General features: G+C 46.8%; 1 protein-coding gene across 6 annotated transcripts in view; it reads right to left on the bottom strand.

Annotated features, from left to right (window-relative positions):
• CCAR1 (cell division cycle and apoptosis regulator 1) overlaps positions 1 to 18393 on the bottom strand; it is a 244415-nt gene that overhangs the window by 86487 nt on the left and 139535 nt on the right. The window lies entirely within an intron of this gene.

The following is an 18393-nucleotide window of genomic DNA, read 5'->3' as shown; positions in this document are numbered from 1 at the left end:
AGAGAAAATTTGCATACACTGCCTCCATAACATGCAAATTTTCTCTCATGCATATTCATTGTGGATATCATGAAAACCCGACTGGCTGGTGGGGTCCCCAGGACAGGGTTGAGAACCACTGTTATAAATGATCTGGAAAGAAATACAACGAGTGAAATAATCAAATTTGCAGATGATACAAAATTGTTCAGAGTAGTTAAATCACAAGCAGATTGTGATAAATTGCAGGAAGACCTTGTGAGACTGGAAAATTGGGCATCAAAATGGCAGATGAAATTTAAATGTGGATAAGTGCAAGTTGATGCATATAAGGAAAAATAACCCATGCTATAGTTACATAATGTTAGGTTCCATATTAGGTGCTACCACCCAAGAAAGAGATCTAGGCGTCATAGTGGATAACACATTGAAATCGTCTGTTCAGTGTGCTGCAACAGTCAAAAAAGCAAACAGAATGTTGGGAATTATTAGAAAGGGAATGGTGAATAAAACAGAAAATGTCACAATGCCTCTGTATTGCTCCATGGTGAGACTGCACCTTGAATACTGTGTACAATTCTGGTCGCAGCATCTCAAAAAAGATATAATTGCGATGGAGAAGGTACAGAGAAGGGCTACCAAAATGATAAGGGGAATGGAACAGTTCCCCTATGAGGAAAGATTAAAGAGGTTAGGACTTTTCAGCTTGGAGAAGAGACGGCTGAGGGGGGATATGATAGAGATGTTTAAAATCATGAGAGGTCTAGAACGGGTAGATGTGAATCGGTTATTTACTCTTTCGGATAATAGAAAGACTAGGGGGCACTCCATGAAGTTAGCATGTGGCACATTTAAAACTAATCGGAGAAAGTTCTTTTTTACTCAACGCACAATTAAACTCTGGAATTTGTTGCCAGAGGATGTGGTTAGTGCAGTTAGTATAGCTGTGTTTAAAAAAGGATTGGATAAGTTCTTGGAGGAGAAGTCCATTACCTGCTATTAATTAAGTTGACTTAGAAAATAGCCACTGCTATTACTAGCAACGGTAACATGGCATAGACTTAATTTTTGGTACTTGCCAGGTTCTTATGGCCTGGATTGGCCACTGTTGGAAACAGGATGCTGGGCTTGATGGACCCTTGGTCTGACCCAGTATGGCATGTTCTTATGTTCTTAAATAGGGCAATTTTCATATAGTTTCTGAGTACGACCCAGGGTTCCCCTCTGAAAATTAGACCAGCTATGGAAAAGCAACTGCTTCTCCCCTCATACATTTACACCTGCTTTGAAACAGTTGCAAATGTACCCATGGAAAAGTATGTGCAGGGCTTTCAAAATGAAAGTCCAGCATGCACTCTCCCCACCCACCCCTCCGCAACCTAACCCTGTGTCTCTGCTACGGGTAACATTACCTCGACCATTACCCATGGAAAAGCCTCTGTAAATTGTGTTAATTTTCATGTAGCAATCAAAGGGGTACAGTAAAAATGAAAACTCTATTCTTAATTTGGCATTGATAAGGCACATTCAGAAATTGCCTCAAAAGATTTACGAGAGGATCAGGAATTGAAGGCAGTGAAACAAACAGCACATATAGCTGCTGCATGACTCCTTTGGAATGGAGCTTTTAATCCTTGTTAGCTAAGTAAAACATGAATTTTAAAGGAAAATTGGTTCTTACCTGCTAATTTTCACTCCTGGAATACCACAGATCAGTCCGGACAAGTGGGTTTTGCATCCCTACCAGCAGATGGAGGCAGAGAATAAACACGTTTCAGGTACTGCTATATAATCGAGTGTGCCACCTGCAGTCCCTCAATATTGACCTGTACTCAAGCCAAGATGTCTAATCCGGAAAATCCCAAATAATTCTGAGTGAGCGGAGACTCAAAGTTGGACCTCCCTAAAACTAGAGACCCCTCTCTTATAACAAGGGTCATTACAATTTGCAGTTTAATCTATGTAAGTCTGCATGAGCAACATCCAGAAGCGAGGAAGGTCTTTCGAAAAACCAAGGGGATGGGCTTTTGGACTTATCTGTGGTATTCTAGGAAAGAAATTTATCAGGTAAGAACCAATTTTTCTTTCCTGTTCATACCCCAAAATAGTCCAGACAAGTGGGATGAACCCAAGCCCCTCTATACTGGGCGGGAACCTGAAAGACCCGCAAGCAATGCTTTCTCCAAACACAGCCTCTTTTGGCACACAAACATCCAGATGGTAATGTTTGATAAAAGTGTGAAGTGAAAACCATGTTGCTGCCCAACAAATCTCCTATAGAGATATCAGCTGATACTCCACCCAAGAGGTTGCCTGCACCCTAGAAAAATACATCCGCAACCCCTCCGGGACCAGTCGACCCTTACAGATATAGGCCGAAAATATTGCATCCTTCAACCATGGCACAAAATTGTGCCCTTGGAAGCTTTATTTCCCTTCTTTGCTCCACTGAACAAGACAAAGATGATCTGATCGTCAAAAAGCATTTTGTCACCATAAGATATCGCAACAGAACCCACTGAAAATCTAATAAGTGAAGATCCTTCGCATGCGGCATATCGGACGTCAAGTGCGGGAAGGCCGGCGGCTCCACCATCTGAGATGCAATAAGGAAATAAGGGATTGCAAAGAGTTTTCAACATTCTCAAGCTTCCTAGAATATATCTGGTCTGATTGAACCAGGTTTTACTGAATTTTTTCCAGTGAAGTAACACGAGTATCCAAAGCTGCAAGTTTAGTTCCCTGAGAAGAAACCAAACCTGAATTAAGAAGAACTCTGTTGTTTGTATCCATGATAACCTTAGTTACAGATGAAATGGAAGCTTCCAAAGTACTAAGGCATTTCATAAGACTTCTAAAGTGATCACAGGGGGTTTAATCAGTCCAAACTTACCAACTGGGACGTTCACCTCATCACCTCCACCCGAACCATCTGAAGGGGCCGTATCAGGGCCAAAGGTAAAGGAATAGCCGTTCCAAAGGCCCCTATAACAGGGACCTTCTCCAATGATATTCAAAACTGCCTTCTCAGCTGGAGAAACAAGGCTTCCTGCCTTCTCTGCAGCCGCTCGCAACAAACTCAGGGCTCCCCGGCTCACCTCTGGGGAGACCGATGATATGTCTGACGGCAGCAACACTCCATGGTAGGGGGGAGATGGTGTCACCGGCACGCCCGAGCTAAGGGAGATCTCTTTGGCCAGCAAGGGCGATTTCTGCTCACTGTCAGCCCCACAGCAGCCATTGCAATCAGGGTTTCTGCTGGTGCTATGGTGAAGAACCCTTCTATCCAGGGTTGATATAGATCCAACGAGGGAGAACTAGTAATGTCTCCCTCAGCTTGGCTTTTCGTTTGGTGTGTGGCACTGAAAAGAAAGGTAATCTGGAGAGAGCAGGTAAATGGAGAAAGAGGCTCTTGGCATGCTTTTCACTCGGCAGCCATCTTGTACCCCAATCAAGTGCTCTATTAGATATCTTGATGTTGACTATATTTTTTTTAACCATCCCAAGTGTGGTCATTCTTAGATTTGCACCCTCAATCACTCTTCAAGTCCAGTTTTATAAATATGATACTGGTGTTATCTTCTCACCATGTTTTTCTTAATTTCATTATGTTATATATCTGCTTTTTTTTCTTTGTCCCCTCCCCCCATTTTCCTTTTACCATTTGAGGATGCTTGATTTTTTCCGCTTATTTTCATGATATTGTCTATAATTTTCATTGTTACCTTATGTTATACTACAAGGTATTCTTGTCTTATTTTGAATGAATAATAAAAATCAAATTAAAAAAAAAAAGAAATGAGGGAATAATCTTCGGCAAGGAAGAAGGGACAATATATAACAATACCCCATCATCTGAAATGTGTAGAAAGGGATCTCTACAAGTTAATGCTTGAAGCTCCAAAATTCACCTAGCTGAACAAATGGCTATCAAGAAAATGGTCTTCAGGGTGAGATCTTTCAAAGATGCCCTTCTCATCGGTTTAAAAAGAGGTACACAAAGAATCCGAAGAACCAAATTAAGGTTCCAAGCCGGACACATTGTCCAGATTGGTGGGCGCAAATGCTTTACCCCCTTTAGAAAACACATGACATCTGGATGAGACGCCAACAGCCTCCCCTGCAGCTTTCCTTGAAGATAACCTAAGGCTGCCAGTGTACTCATAGCGAATTATGGGCCAGCCCCTTCACTAAGCCGCTTTGCAAAAGGCTAAGAGTTGAAGAACATACACCTGCAACAGCTCTAACCCGTTCTCCAAACACCATGACTCAAATACTCTCCAAACCCAGATATAAGCCAAAGAAGTGGAAGGCCTCCTAGCCTGAGGCAAAATCGCAATCATCGGCTCCAAGTATCCTTTCAAGTGAAACAGTTGCCTTTCAAAAGCCAATCTGCTAGACAAAAGCAATCCACTTATTCTGTAAAAATGGGACTGTCACAACAGCCCGTGCAGATGGGCTAAGCGAATGGGATAGTCTATAGCGAGACGAACCAGATCTACAAACCACGGCTGGTGCAGCCACTTGGTGCTACAAGAATCACCCTGCCTGGATGATGTTCAAAGTGACAGTACCCAGCTTATGAAAGGCCATGAGGGAAACATGTAGATCAGAAGCTGTCAGCCACAGCTGAACCAGAGCGTCAATTCCCTCGGAGGCAACCTCCCTCCGGCAGCTGAAAAACCAATCTGCCTTGGCATTCCCTTGAGTCACCATGAGGTCCAGCTGTGACCTACCCTACCTGGCCTGGATAAGGGCAAAGGCCAACAACTCCCACACCCCAAGATTCAGCTGCTGTCTGAAGAGATAATCCGCCTGCACATTGTCCAATCTAGCCATGTGAGATGCCGCTACTTCTGCTAGATAATCCTCCCCCCAGATGAACAGCTCCTGAGCTGTTCCACCTTGATGATTAATGTATGCTACAGTTGTCGCATTGTCTGCCCCTGAATCTGCGGAAGAAAGGCGAGAAACGCCTTGCGAACAGCCCTTGTTTCCAACTGGTTGATCAACCAGAATGGGTGGGCAAGTCCGGTCCTCGAGGGCTGCAAACCAGTCGGGTTTTCAGGATACCCCTAATGAATATGCATGAAATAGATTTGCATACAACTGAGGCAGTGTGTATGCAGATCTCTCTCATGCATATTCATTAAGGATATCCTGAAAACCCGACTGGTTTGCAGCCCTCGAGGACCGGAATTGCCCACTCCTGAACCAGATGCTTTCACTGGCAACCACTGACCTTGAGCTGTCCGTCCTGGACATACTGCCCCCCAACCTCTGAGGCTGGCATCCATGGTCACTACCACCCTGTCTGGAACCTCCAGGTCCACCCCTTTCTCCAAATTAAGACGAGACAACCACCACAAGAGACTGGACCTGGCGACCCCCTGAAGTGGCAAAGGAAGCTGAAATTCCTACAAGAGCGGACTCCAACAGGACAAAAGCACTCTCTGGAGAGATTGTAGGTGTGTGAACACCCATAGAGCCATCTCCAGCATAGATGCCATAGAACCCAGGACCTGCAAATAGTCCCAGACTCTAGGAACCAAAAGCCGCAGATGTCAAAGCACCTAAGCCTGCAATCTGAGCACCCTCTCTGCGGTAAAAATCAACCTTCCTGTGCAGGTATCGAACCGAGCACCCAGATACTCTGACTGGGACAGTTCCAGGTGATTTTTTGCCAGGTTCACCGCCCAGTCCAACGAGCACAGTAGCTCTATGACTCATCGAATTGAGCGATGACACTGTAATTCCGACTTTGCCATGATGAGCCAATCGTCCAGGTACAGGTATCATTCTCTCCTCCCCCTTTCCTGTCCATCACAGGGCGCTGATCCACCAAAGAAAGCAGGGGGGAGGGGGGAAAGAGTCTGGCGGCTCCCTTGCAGAGGCCTGCTTCTGCCACGCAGAGGCAACATGGCCGCTACCTCATCCGAGCCCCCTCTCCCTCCCCACAGGGTTTCCTGCACCATTGTGAAGGTCCCTTCTCCTCTGGAGGCACAACTGGTGCAAAATGAGGCTGCATTGAGGCACAATAGGAAAATTGGTTCTTACCTGCTAATTTTTGTTCCTGTAGTACCACAGATCAGTCTAGACTCCTGGTTTTGCCTCCCTTCCAACAGATGGAGACAGAGAAAGTTTTACTGACACTGCATATAACTGATTGTGCTACCTGCAGTCACTCAGTATTGACCTGTACCCAAGCCAAGATAGCAACAATGCCAATAACAACAACATAATATTCCCCCTGAATGAGCAGTGGGAAGTGGATAACAGAGCAGATAAACCTGTCCACATCAAAAACAAAACCTGTGCCATTCTACAGAATAATTACCATAACAGATTGAGAGGACTCTCCCCCAACTGGGCAGGACTCTACACTGATCTGCGGTACCTCAGGAACAAAAATTAGGAAGGTAAGAACCGATTTTCTTTTCCCTGTATGTAACCAGATCAGTCCAGACTCTTCAGATATAACAAAGCTTCCCTAAACGGAGTAGGACCGTGAGATTCCACTCAAAGTACACTCTCACCAAAACTCATAGCCTCAAGGGCCTGGACATCCAAATGATAATGCCTGGCGAAAGTGTGCAAAGACTTCTAAGTAGCTGCCCTAGAAATCTCTTGCAGCGAAACTTGCTGACATTCAGCCAGGTGGCTGCCTTGGAATGGGCAGAATGAGCCATTAACCCCTCCGAGATGGGACGACCCTGACAGATGTATGCAGAGCTTATGGCTTCTATCAACCACTGTGCAATTGTGGCTTTTGACGCCTTATGACCTTTATTTGCACCACCCCACAGCACAAAAAGGTGATCCATCAACCGGAATCTATTAGTGACTTTAAGATAGCACAACAATGCATGCTTGACATCCAAGTATCGCAGTTCTCTTGCATGAGATGTCGTCGCATCCAAAATTGGAAAAGCTGGAAGCTCTAATGACTGACTTAAGTGGAACAATGATACCATCTTCGGCAGAAAGGAAGGAACAGTTCTCAAGAAGTCTCCGGAGTCCGTGATCCTCAAAAAAGGATCCCTACATGACAAGGCCTGAAGTTCCGAGATTCTTCTAGTGGAACAAATCGCCACCAAAAAACCCACCTTTAAAGTGAGATCTTTCATAATAGCCCTTTTAAGAGGTTCGAATGGAGCCACACCATTGCTCTTAAGGACTAAGTTAAGACTCCAAGATGGATACAACTTTCGAAACAGAGGATTCAAATGCTTTGCCCCTTGGAGAAAACCACCACACCTAGATGTGCAGCCAGAGGTGCTCCGTGCACTTTGCCTCAAAGACAACCTAAAGCTGCCACCTGAACTCCGAGGGAGTTAAAGGACAAACTTTTCACCAATCCTCTTTGCAAGAAGGTAAGAATATGTGCTACAGAAGTATGCATTGGGACAACCTCCTGCTCCATGCACCAGTCCTCAAAAACTCTCCAGATCCTCACATACGCCAAGGAGGTGGAAGACTTTCTAGCCTGCAAAAGAGTAGAAATAACATCCTCAGAGTAATCTTTCTCTCTTAAGCGTTTACTCTCAAAAGCCAAGCCACGAGACAGATGCAAGCCTCCTGATCTGAAAATATGGGACCTTGATGCAGAAGCTTTGGCAGATGAGCAAGCCTCAATGGGATAGATACCGCTAGATTGATCAGATCTGCAAACCAAGGACTCTGAGGCCATTCTGGAGTCATCAGAATTGTGTCTCTTGGTTGAACCGCCACATGTCACAAAGCCTTACCCACCAGCAGCCACGGCAGAAACACATACAGCAGAATGTCCCACGACCAAGGAAGAAAAAAGGCGTTGAACGACTCTGCCCTGTGCTCTCTTCTGTGACTGAAGTGGAGAGCCTTGGTATTTTGCTGAGTTGCCATTAAATCCATGCAGATTCTGACCCATCTGCAATGGATGAGGGTCATTTTTCTCCGACAGCTCCCACTCTCCAGGATCTAGCTATGGATGGCTGAGAAAATCCGCTTCCACATTGTTGGCCCTGGCTAGGTGAGAAGCCGCTATCAACGCCAGATGCTGTTCTGCCCAGAGGATTAGCTCCCAAACTTCCTGAGCCACCGCTCGACTCTTGGTACCACCCTGCCAGTTGATAGAAGCCATCGTCTCGCATTGTCTGACAAGATCCTGACTGGACGACCACGCAAGAGAGAAAGAAACGCATGCAACGCTAATCGTACTGCTCGTCTCTAAGTGACTGATAGACCATGACACTTCCTCCGCCTACCACTGGCTCTGCACAGACTGAGCTTGCCAGACAGCTCCATAACCGGAGAAACTGGCGTTAGTGGTAACCACCATCCACTCTGGAACTTCCAAGTCCACCCCGTGACACAAATGGTCCCAACTAAGCCATCACAAGAGACTGGACCTGGCTAGCTCCATAAAAGGAAGTGGAAACTGAAACTGCTCTGACAACGGATTCCACTGGGAAAGCAACACTGCCTGCAGAGGTCTCTTATAAACAAATGCCCAACGAATGAGCTCCAAAGTGGATGCCAAGGAACTGAGAACCTGCAAGTAATCCCAGACCCTAGGCACCTGGTTCTCCAACAACCAGTGAACTTGCAACTGCAATTTGACAATGTGCTCTTCGGTAAGAAAAACTTTCCCCAGCCTGGTATCGAAACGCGTTCCCAGAAATTCCAACACTTGAGAAGGGGTGAGATGACTCTTGGTCAAATTCACTATCCATCCCAGGGATCACATGTGCTGCAGCACCAAGTCCACCACTTGACTGCCTAGGACATCTGACTTCGCTCAAATGAGCCAGTCATCTAGATATGGGTGTACCAGCATGCCCTCCTTCCTGACAGCTGCTGCCACTACCACCATCACCATAGTGAAAGTCCGTGGAGCCACTGCCAGACTGAATGGAAGGGCGCAAAACTGAAAATGCATGCCGAAGATCATGAACCAGAGAAACCTCTGGTGATCGACCCAGATCCCTATGTGCAAGTACCCCTCTGTCAAATCCAGGGACACCAAGAACTCTCCCTTGCACACCACTGCAATGACAGAGCACAATTTCTAACCAAAAACAAGTAACCTTAAGGGTCATGTTTACATTATTTCAATCCAAAATTGGGTGAAAGGTTCCCTCCTTCTTTGGAACCATGAAATAACTTCCCAACCCTCGCTCCTCTAGAGGAACAGGAATAATGGCTCCTAGAATCTGCAGGCGGCTGATGGTTTGCTGCTCCACTTGCCTCTTTTATACAGAGGCGCAAGGGGAGACCATGAACAGGTCCCTTAGCAGATGAGCAAATTCTAAATCGTAACCTTGCCTTATCACGCTTAAGACCCACTGGTCCATCATGATTTTGGCCCACTCCTCGTAAAAAAGTCAACCGATGCCCCTATGACCTGGACGGAGGAGTGGGCTGGCGTTGTTTCATTGTGCGGATTTGGCTCCAGTGCCACCCTGGTCAGAGCCATCCATGTTCAGCTTTCGGCCTCAGAAGGATTGGTTCCAGGACTGCTGCCTCCCTGAGGCCTGCCCTCTGGGCTCCTCCCGAAAACCTCCCTAGCCGAAACCACCTATTCCCTCGAAACCGAGAACACATAGAAAAGGAGCCTTTTGTCCCTTTAGACTTATCCTCAGGTAACTTGTGTACTTTATTTTCTCCCAGATGCTTTATCAGCTCCTCCAAATCCTCTCCAAAAAGTGGCTATCCCTTGAAGGGCAATGCTCCTGAGATTTGGACAAAACATCCACAGACCAGTTCCTCAAACAAATAAGCCTCCCTGGCCCAGACTGCCAACATCATCATAAGAACCTAAGAAATTGCCATGCTGGGTCAGACCAAGGGGCAATCAAGCCCAGCATCCTGTTTCCAACAGAGGCCAAACCAGGCCACAAGAACCTGGCAATTACCCAAACACTAAGAAGATCCCATGCCACTGATGCAATTAATAGCAGTGGCTATTCCCTAAGTAAATTTGATTAATAGCCGTTAACGGACTTCTCCTCCAAGAACTTATCCAAACCTTTTTTGAACCCAGCTACACTAAATGTGCTACTTGCTAACTTCATGGAATGCCCCCCAGTCCTTCTATTATCCGAAAGTGTAAATAACCGATTCACATCTACCCGTTCAAGACCTCTCATGATCTTAAAGACCTCTATCATATCTCCCCTCAGCCGTCTCTTCTCCAAGCTGAACAGCCCTAACCTCTTCAGCCTTTCCTCATAGGGGAGCTGTTCCATTCCCTTTATCATTTTGGTTGCCCTTCTCTGTACCTTCTCCATCGCAACTATATCTTTTTTGAGATGCAGCGACCAGAACTGTACACAGTATTCCAGGTGTGGTCTCACCATGGAGCGATATAGAGGCATTATGACATTTTCCGTTTTATTAACCATTCCCCCCTTCCTAATAATTCCTAACATTCTGTTTGCTTTTTTGACTGCTGCAGCACACTGAGCCGACGATTTTAAAGTATTATCCACTATGATGCCTAGATCTTTTTCCTGGGTAGTAGCTCCTAATATGGAGGAAGTCCTAATGAGGTCCTAATATTGAGGAAGTCCTAATGAGATCATACAGAGCATCAGCGCCATAAACAACCACAGCTTCCAGCCGCTCTGCCTGCTTCACCACTGGGGAGGACATGGACTTGTCAGCCTGCAACTACTGCACCCATCGCTGCCCAGCCTGAAGCATAAAACTGCTGCACACCACAGCGCGTATGCCGATCACAGACACCTCAAAAATCTTTTTCAGATGGACCTCGAGCTTCTTATCCTGTAGATCCTTCAAAACCACAGCATCGGCCAATGGAACAGTCGTCTTCTTAGTAACAGCTGATCCTGAGGCATCCACCTTCAGGTCTCGCATGAGTTCTAGCATGTCCTCAGGTAAAGGATATAACTTATCCATCGCTCTACCAACCTTCAAGCCAGTCTCCGGAGTATCCCACTCCCTGACCACCAACTTTTTAACGGACTTATGGAAAGGAAAGTTCTTCACTGGACCTCGTAAGCCATCCATGACTGGATCCTGATCAGACTCCTCCTGTGCAGAACCTTTATCTCTAACTCCACAAGGAAATAGGGGATCAGGGTCCCAACCCTTCCCTGTGGAACAGACGAACCACCTTCAGATCATCCCCCTTCACAGGCAAACCGTTCCCCCCTCTCCTCCCCCCCAAGGAAGGATCAACATTAGGAGGACCTGCTCTGGAAGGAAACCTGTCTAGGGGACCATCAGAGAGGTCGCCCACCTTGGTGCCCTGCAAGGGCATCCCAAGGGCCCGTCAAACCCTGGTAGCCTCAGAAGCCCCTGAGACCCTGGATCTCTTCCTGGGGTGTGGGCCTGTCTAAGCCTGAGCTTGGGTCCCTGCTGCCCTGTGGCTTTCCGGGCCAAATAAGTATTGTGTAATAAAACAAAATCAGCTGAAAAGGTGGAAGAATCATCCGAAGCCTCCCCCAGGAAGTCCTCTTCCTCCTCTGATTGACCCCACCCCCCAGGCCCCCCCAAGCCTCTATGGGGCTCAGATCGGCCGAGAACAGTGGCAAAGGGAAATCCCCCTTCCCCCCTGCAGCCTCTGTAGCAGCCATGAAGAAAGCCAAGATGGTCACCATTCCCACACTGACTGGGGACAGATCTGATGCTTCCTGCGAAGCAGTCATTGGCCTGCCAGACCCACGCTGCTGCTCTGTAGCCACCGCAATTGATCCTGAACTGCCCTCTCCCCAAGAGAGGCAGGGGGAGCATAGGCCGCTCCGAGAGAGTCACGTGTGCGACGCACCACATGTGGAGCATTGGCTGCCATGTGGCATGCCTCGGGCTGCTGCGACCGCGGGAGTTGGCTGCTGCCTGAGGGAAGGTAGATGCAAGAGCCCAAAGAAGCTGAGCCCTTATCCGGTGTCAGCTCCGCTGTGCCACTGAACTGCAGAAAATAAAGAGACACCCTTTTTTTTTTAATTGCCTTTTTTGTTTTAACCTTAAAACAAACAAGAAAAAAGCACTTCCTGCACTGAAGAATGGCAGCAGGCTCTGCTAATCCCTAATGGAGGAGAGGGAACTGGCTCCACCAGCTTTCTGCCTCTGGCAACAAAGGACCAAGCACACTAAGGGTCCCCGACGCCCTGCTCGTCCACCTCACAAGGAGGGATGGCCCCACCAGGACCTACCAACCTCCTGGGAAGAAATCACCAACATTTTTTGTTTTTAAACTAAGTACAGACTGCAGGTTTTGCAAATCTACCATCTGCAGGAGACAGAGAAATACTGAGGGACTGCAGATGACACAACTAGGTTATATGGCAGTGTCAGTAAAACTTTCTCTGTCTCCATCTGCTGGAAGGGAGGCAAAACCAGGGAATCTGGTCTGATCTGGGTACGTACAGGAAACACCTCTGGCTACAGCTCCGATACAATTGCCAGCGCTAAGCAGGTGGCACCATGATTCGGCTAAAGGAATCCTCAGCCAGCGCTCTGAATAACTCTGATGCTGCCCCGGCACCCAGCACAGCGGCTGAATCACTTGCATCCCCACTCACCTGCAGCTCGGGCCTCCTGGCTCTCAATCAGCCCTGCCACCAAGCTCCTCCTCTTTTATTATAATTTTTCTTTTCTTTTTTTTTTTTTTTTTTTTTTTAAACAACTTCAACCAAAAAACAAGGTAAGCCAAAAAAGAAAATGAATACTTCCCTGATTCTGGAAGTTATTAGCTGACGGCTGAGGGTAAGGAGGACACAGAGGGAGCAAGGGAACCAGGACCCCTGGATTTCCCTCTCTTTGGAAGATGAGGGCTTAGCCAGATCAGGATACCCAGCCACCCGCTTGCCCTGCTCTACCCGAGCAATGGCCTATGAAGGAAACTAACACCTGAAGGAGTCACACACTTCTTAGTAAATCTTTTCTTCTACTTCTTTCCTTTTTTTTTTTTTTTCCAAGTTTGAAACTCCAGACTGCAGGATTGCACCTCTACCATCTGCTGGAGACAGAGAAATATTGAAGGACTGCAGGTGGCATTCTCGATTATTTAGCAGTGTCTGAAAAAAGTTTTTATTCTCTGACTCCATCTGCTGGTAGGGATGCAAAACACACTTGTCTGGACTGATTTGGGGTATGAACAGGAACATTAATTAATTTTTTTAATTTATTAATATACTCTTCTGGAAACAGTTTTCTTTTTATTAATACTGTAAAATATAGTAAAAATTTTACATTCATTAACAGGATTTTTCTAAATTCCAGTAAATATTTATTATTACTACTCAAATTAGCCTTTTTTTTTTTTTTTTTTTTTTTACAAAAAGGTCATTTTTTGTGTAATATATAAAGTAAAAGTAAGATTGCTTACCATAAACAGTGTTTTCCATAGATAACAGGATGAAATAGACATGTTGTCTGGGTGCACCTCCTGGTGGCCTGGTGCGGGAACTTCTCCTAGAACATTTAAAAACTCCTGCACCCCTGTGCAGTGCCTTCCCACGCAACTAGATAGCACAAAACAGGAGCGTAAAGCAAGGTAGATAGAGAGCATGCAGAAAGAATAGAGACTGTCCAGGGAGGTGGGTGGGGACACATGGCTATCTATGAAAAACATTGTTTACAGTAAGCAAACTTGCTTTTTTCCCCACAGATAAGCAGGTTGAATTAGCCATGCTGTCTGGGAGTCCCCAGCTAGGGAGCTACAAAGCACAGGCAGAGATGTTCAATCCGAAGTGTTCTGCACATTCGGATATGAGTAAGATCATCTGTGCTTCTTGCCCCTGTCAGATGAGGACAGTCTTGTGAACATTTTTAAGAATTCATAGCATAACGCAGAATCTCCTGCCCCTTAGAAGCATCCGAATGGGCTTGCTGATGGAGGCAGTAGTGAGATATGAAGGTATACAGCGATGACCATGTAGCGGCTTTGCATATGTCCTGAATTGACATCTGTCGAAGGTAGACAATCAAAGTTGCCCTCATTCTCAGTTGATGCGCTCTGATCTTTGATGTCAAACGTTCTGGCTAGTTAGAGTAGCAGAAGTAGATGCATTAAGTCAACCAGTTTGCAAGCGTTCACTTGGTGACTGGCAATCCTGGGGCATTTCGGTTGAATGAAAAAACAAAAAAGCTGCAAATACCTATTTGGCACACTAGTTCTTTGCTTATAGTAGGTTAACACTCTCTTGCAATCCAGCGTGTGTAGTAGGACTTTTCAGCTGGATGCATGTGGCAGCGTTATGGTTTGATTAAGGTGAAAAGCTGATAGTACTTTCGGAAGAAAGGATGGATGGATTCGTAGAGTGACTGTCATGAAAGAACTCCAGATAAGGGGAGTATCAGCGCTTGAAGCTCACCAACCCGACTCTCTGATGTTATTGCTACTAGAAATAGAACCTTCCAGGGGAGAAATTTTAATGATGAAGATTGCATCAGCTCAAAGGGCGGGAGCATTCGTTTCTCCAGAACAACATTCAAGTCCCAAGGTTCAGCTGGATGTGAGGTTGGAGGTCGAATCTTCAGAGAACCTCTCATGTAACGGGATAGGAGTAGATGTGTGTACATAGAGGTTCCCTGAACCATAGGGTGGTAGGCTGATATGGCACTGAGGTGAATATGGATGGATGTATGTCTCTGGGCTGGCAGTGTCAAGTGTAGGTATTCTAATAGTAGTTCGGGCGAGTAGTGAAAGGGGTCGAGCAGCACAGAGTCGCACCAGTGGCGGAATCTATGCCACTTAGCGGCATAGCTCTTTCTTGTGGACGGCCTTTTTGACAAGATAAGAATGTCCTAAATCACCATCATGATAGGGAGATGGCTTAATACGTCCCTTTCGATCTCCATGCTGTTAGATGGAGGGAATCCTGCATGGGATGCAGTAGCAATCCCTTTTCTTGTGTTAGCAGATCCGTTTGGAAGACAGATTGGTCGTTGAACGGAGAGGTGTATGAGGTAGGCATACCAGGATTGTCCGGGCCATGCTGGCACTATGAGTATGCGATCTGATCTGTCCCTGATGCATTTTTGGATTATCTGAGTGATCAGTGGAATGGGAGGAAATGCGTTCAATAGGCTCCCTAAGCTAGTCTGTGATTGCTGGGATACAGAGAGCAAAACCGTGGCAGCTTCCTGTTGTACTCTGTGACGAAGAGATCTATGCAGGGTGTTCCCCATGTTTGGAACAGGGAGGACACCACTTCCTGATGGAGAGCCCATTCATGGGGGTGAAAAATTCTGCTGAGCCAATTGGCCTCTGTGTTTCTTATTACTGGTAGGTAAGGTTGCTTCCAGTCGTATTGAGTAGGCTAATGCCCATTCCAATGTGAGCACCGCCTCCTTGCACAGTATCTTGGAACCACACTCTCCTTCCTTGTTTATGGAGATCATGGCTATTTGATTGTCTGTGTATACAATGATGGTTTTGCGTGAGAAGGTGCGAATGACATACCATATGGCCCATAGCTCCAGTAGGTTGATCTGAAATGTTTTCTCGGTGGGGGACCAAAGGCCTCGTGTTCTGAAATGCAAAACATGAGCTGCACCCCTTTGTGGAGGCATCCATTGTTAGCACATTCGATGCATCTGGAGTCGGAATGGCACCCCCGGACTGCAAAATGCCAGGCTTCAGCCACCACGCCACATCGAGTAGCATTGGTGGAGTCAAGACTATTGGTGTCGACATGGGCTCAAAGCGTTGTGACCATTAGGATTTCAGACCCCACTGCATGCAGCGCATGTGAAGACGTGTGTTAGGGACAACATATATTGCCGTTGCCACATGACCCAAGATAGTAAGTACCTGTCGAGCTGTTGGATGTTGGCTTCACTTTAACGTTGAAGCCAGAATCCGAAAGGTGCAAATCCTGTCCTCTGGGAAAAAGGCCTTGCAGAGGTGTGTGTTTATGACTGCTCCTATGAACTGTAGAGTTTTATATGGGTCAAGGTGAGATTTTTCATAATTTATGATGAAGCCTATGGTTTCTAAGCAAGTGATCATTTGAATTTGGTGGGCACGGAGTAGTGCTGGACTCCGTGCCACAAGAAGCCAATCATCCAGGTAGGGAAAAAGTTGTATTCCCTGCTTTCGAAGATAGGCCACAACTACTGCTAGACATTTTGTGAATACTCTGGGCACCGATGAGAGGTCAAATGGTAGGACCTTGTATTGGTAGTGTCAGTTGCCGACTTGAAAACAAAGGTAGCGTCAGGAAGAGGGGTGCATTGGAATGTGAGCATAGGGAATGAGGAAGTATTGGGAGTAAATTCCGTGAAGCTGCCAATGTCAAGGGACCTCCTGAATTGCCCGTTGTTGAAGTAGCGACTGGATTTCCTGGCGGAGAGGAAGGTTCCTTTCCCTTTTCAAAGATGGAGGAAGGTATGGCAGCGTTGGAAAGGTTCGAAAATTTAGGCGGTAGACATTCTGGATGATGTTGAGAACCCAACTATCTGATGTGATCTGAACCCACTCCCAAATAAAGGAGATAAGGCGGCCCCCTACCATCTTTTGTAGCTGTGGCTGGGCTATTTTCAAAAAGACTGTTGGGACTTTTGTCCCGGAGTTTATGCCGACTTTGGTGTGCACTGGGATCATCCGCGATTGCGAGGTTGAGCTTGCTGTGCCTGCGGTCTTTGTGATTGGTATGAAGGAGACCTGTACGTTGAGAAAGGCCTGTAATACCATCTTGGATAGAAAGGCTTCTGGAAGACAGGGTAGTATTGCCTCGCGGGTGTATGTTCCAAGGGTGACGTAATGGACGACATTGCTACAACTATGTTCTTTGAGCTGGGACACGGTTTCCCTAAGCTTGTCTCCAAATAAGTTATCTCCCTTACATGGGAGGTCTACGAGTTTTTCATGAATGTCCAGCAGAATTGCGCTCATCCTAAGCCAGGCCATTCTTTTAGCTGCGACAGCCGCCGCTGAGTTGAGGGCTAATGTGCCAAAGCCCTCAGATTGTTTGAAGCAAAATGTTGCAAGCCTTCTACCACATCAGTGACACCTTGATGCTGTGGTCTTTCACCCGCCTCCTGGTCACCATCTAGTTTTAGGGATTGTAGGCATTCATACAGGTATTGCATTATACAAAACTGGTGGTGTTGGATCTTGGCGTTGAGCATAGACCCTTGAAACACCTTCTTCCCAAAGTCATCTAATTATCAGCCATCCTTGCCTGGAGGGGTGTTAGAATATAGCCGGGTCTTCCTGGCCCACTTCATCACGGACTCAGCTACCACTGATGCATGTAGCAACTGGATTGGGCAAATGTGGGCTGACCTCCAAATCCTGAATTTTAATTCCATCTTCCTAGAGGAGGCAGGTGTAGAGAATGGGGACTCCCACGTCCTATCCATAAGCCCATCTAGGACTGAGTGGGAAGGTAAAGCCGTCTGCTCCATTGGAACATCGAAAAATTTTAATAGCCCATGGACTTCGGATCTAGGATTTGGTAGATTCTTGGTCTCTAGGTTTAGTACAGTGCCTACCTTCTCTATGAACTTAGAATATGAAAGATCTTCCGGGGACGTTAAGGGCTCTGGGGAGGTTGGCTGGTGGATCTGAAGGTATGCCTGTGGAAGACCCTGGTGAGGGTGGCAAAGGGAGGCCGGTGAAAGTGATTCCACCACTGGTTTCTCTTCCTCTGATGCTATCCAGGCTTGGGAAGCCCCCACAGAGTCTGAATCCACTGCTGAAGGGCTTGAGAGTGGCTCAGGATGCTGGGTGGTCACTAAAGTGTTGAAGAAATACTGTAGAATCCCAGTTATTTGGGTCATTTGCCAAGCTGCTCCCTGCAAGGCCTGTGAGGCAGCTGAAGATGTTCTTTTCTTCTTAGCCGGCAGAAAGTCTTGGGTGTCCTCTTCTGCTTGGCTGGGAAACTCCCAGAAGCAGAGGAAGAAGAGTGCATAGAATTCCGTGGAGTATCACCATCAGAAACTTCAGTCCCTTCCATATCCAAGAGGGTAAAGGTTGTTGCCATGTTCCGGGAACATTGGGAAGGCTCCCCAGCTGAATCCTGCGATGTATGATGCTTGTGCATCGGATGCACCAGCATCCCATGGTGAGACTTTGCTTTGCCTTGATATGCGTTGACCCATGCATTGGCTTTGGCTGAGTCGGTTGCAGAGCATGATCCGGCACATGATTCGTCGTAGTCCTGTCCCTGTGCGTCACGTGTGTGGATCAACTCTCTGCATCAGTATGTCTGCCTCAAATGTGTCCCTGTGCCATATCAGACACTCCGACACTGCATCTGCTATCTTTTGACGGTGGTGAGGATGACATGTGGTACTGGGGCATCTCGTTTTGCTCCTGTAACCACAACTGATTCTGCTATGGCCTGTCTGGGTACCTATTGGCTGTTTTGGGGGCCTCCGTCGAGGGTTCCAGGAAGGATGATTGCTTTTTCCCGTCTGGCCGCTTGGGCTCTCAGCCTGGGGAAGACTGGGCTGAGC

The sequence above is a fragment of the Rhinatrema bivittatum genome, chromosome 7, assembly GCF_901001135.1.
Source record: "Rhinatrema bivittatum chromosome 7, aRhiBiv1.1, whole genome shotgun sequence".
Classification (NCBI taxonomy): domain Eukaryota; kingdom Metazoa; phylum Chordata; class Amphibia; order Gymnophiona; family Rhinatrematidae; genus Rhinatrema; species Rhinatrema bivittatum.
Note: the sequence above shows the minus strand (reverse complement) of the source record. Positions and strands in the feature narration are given on the sequence as shown.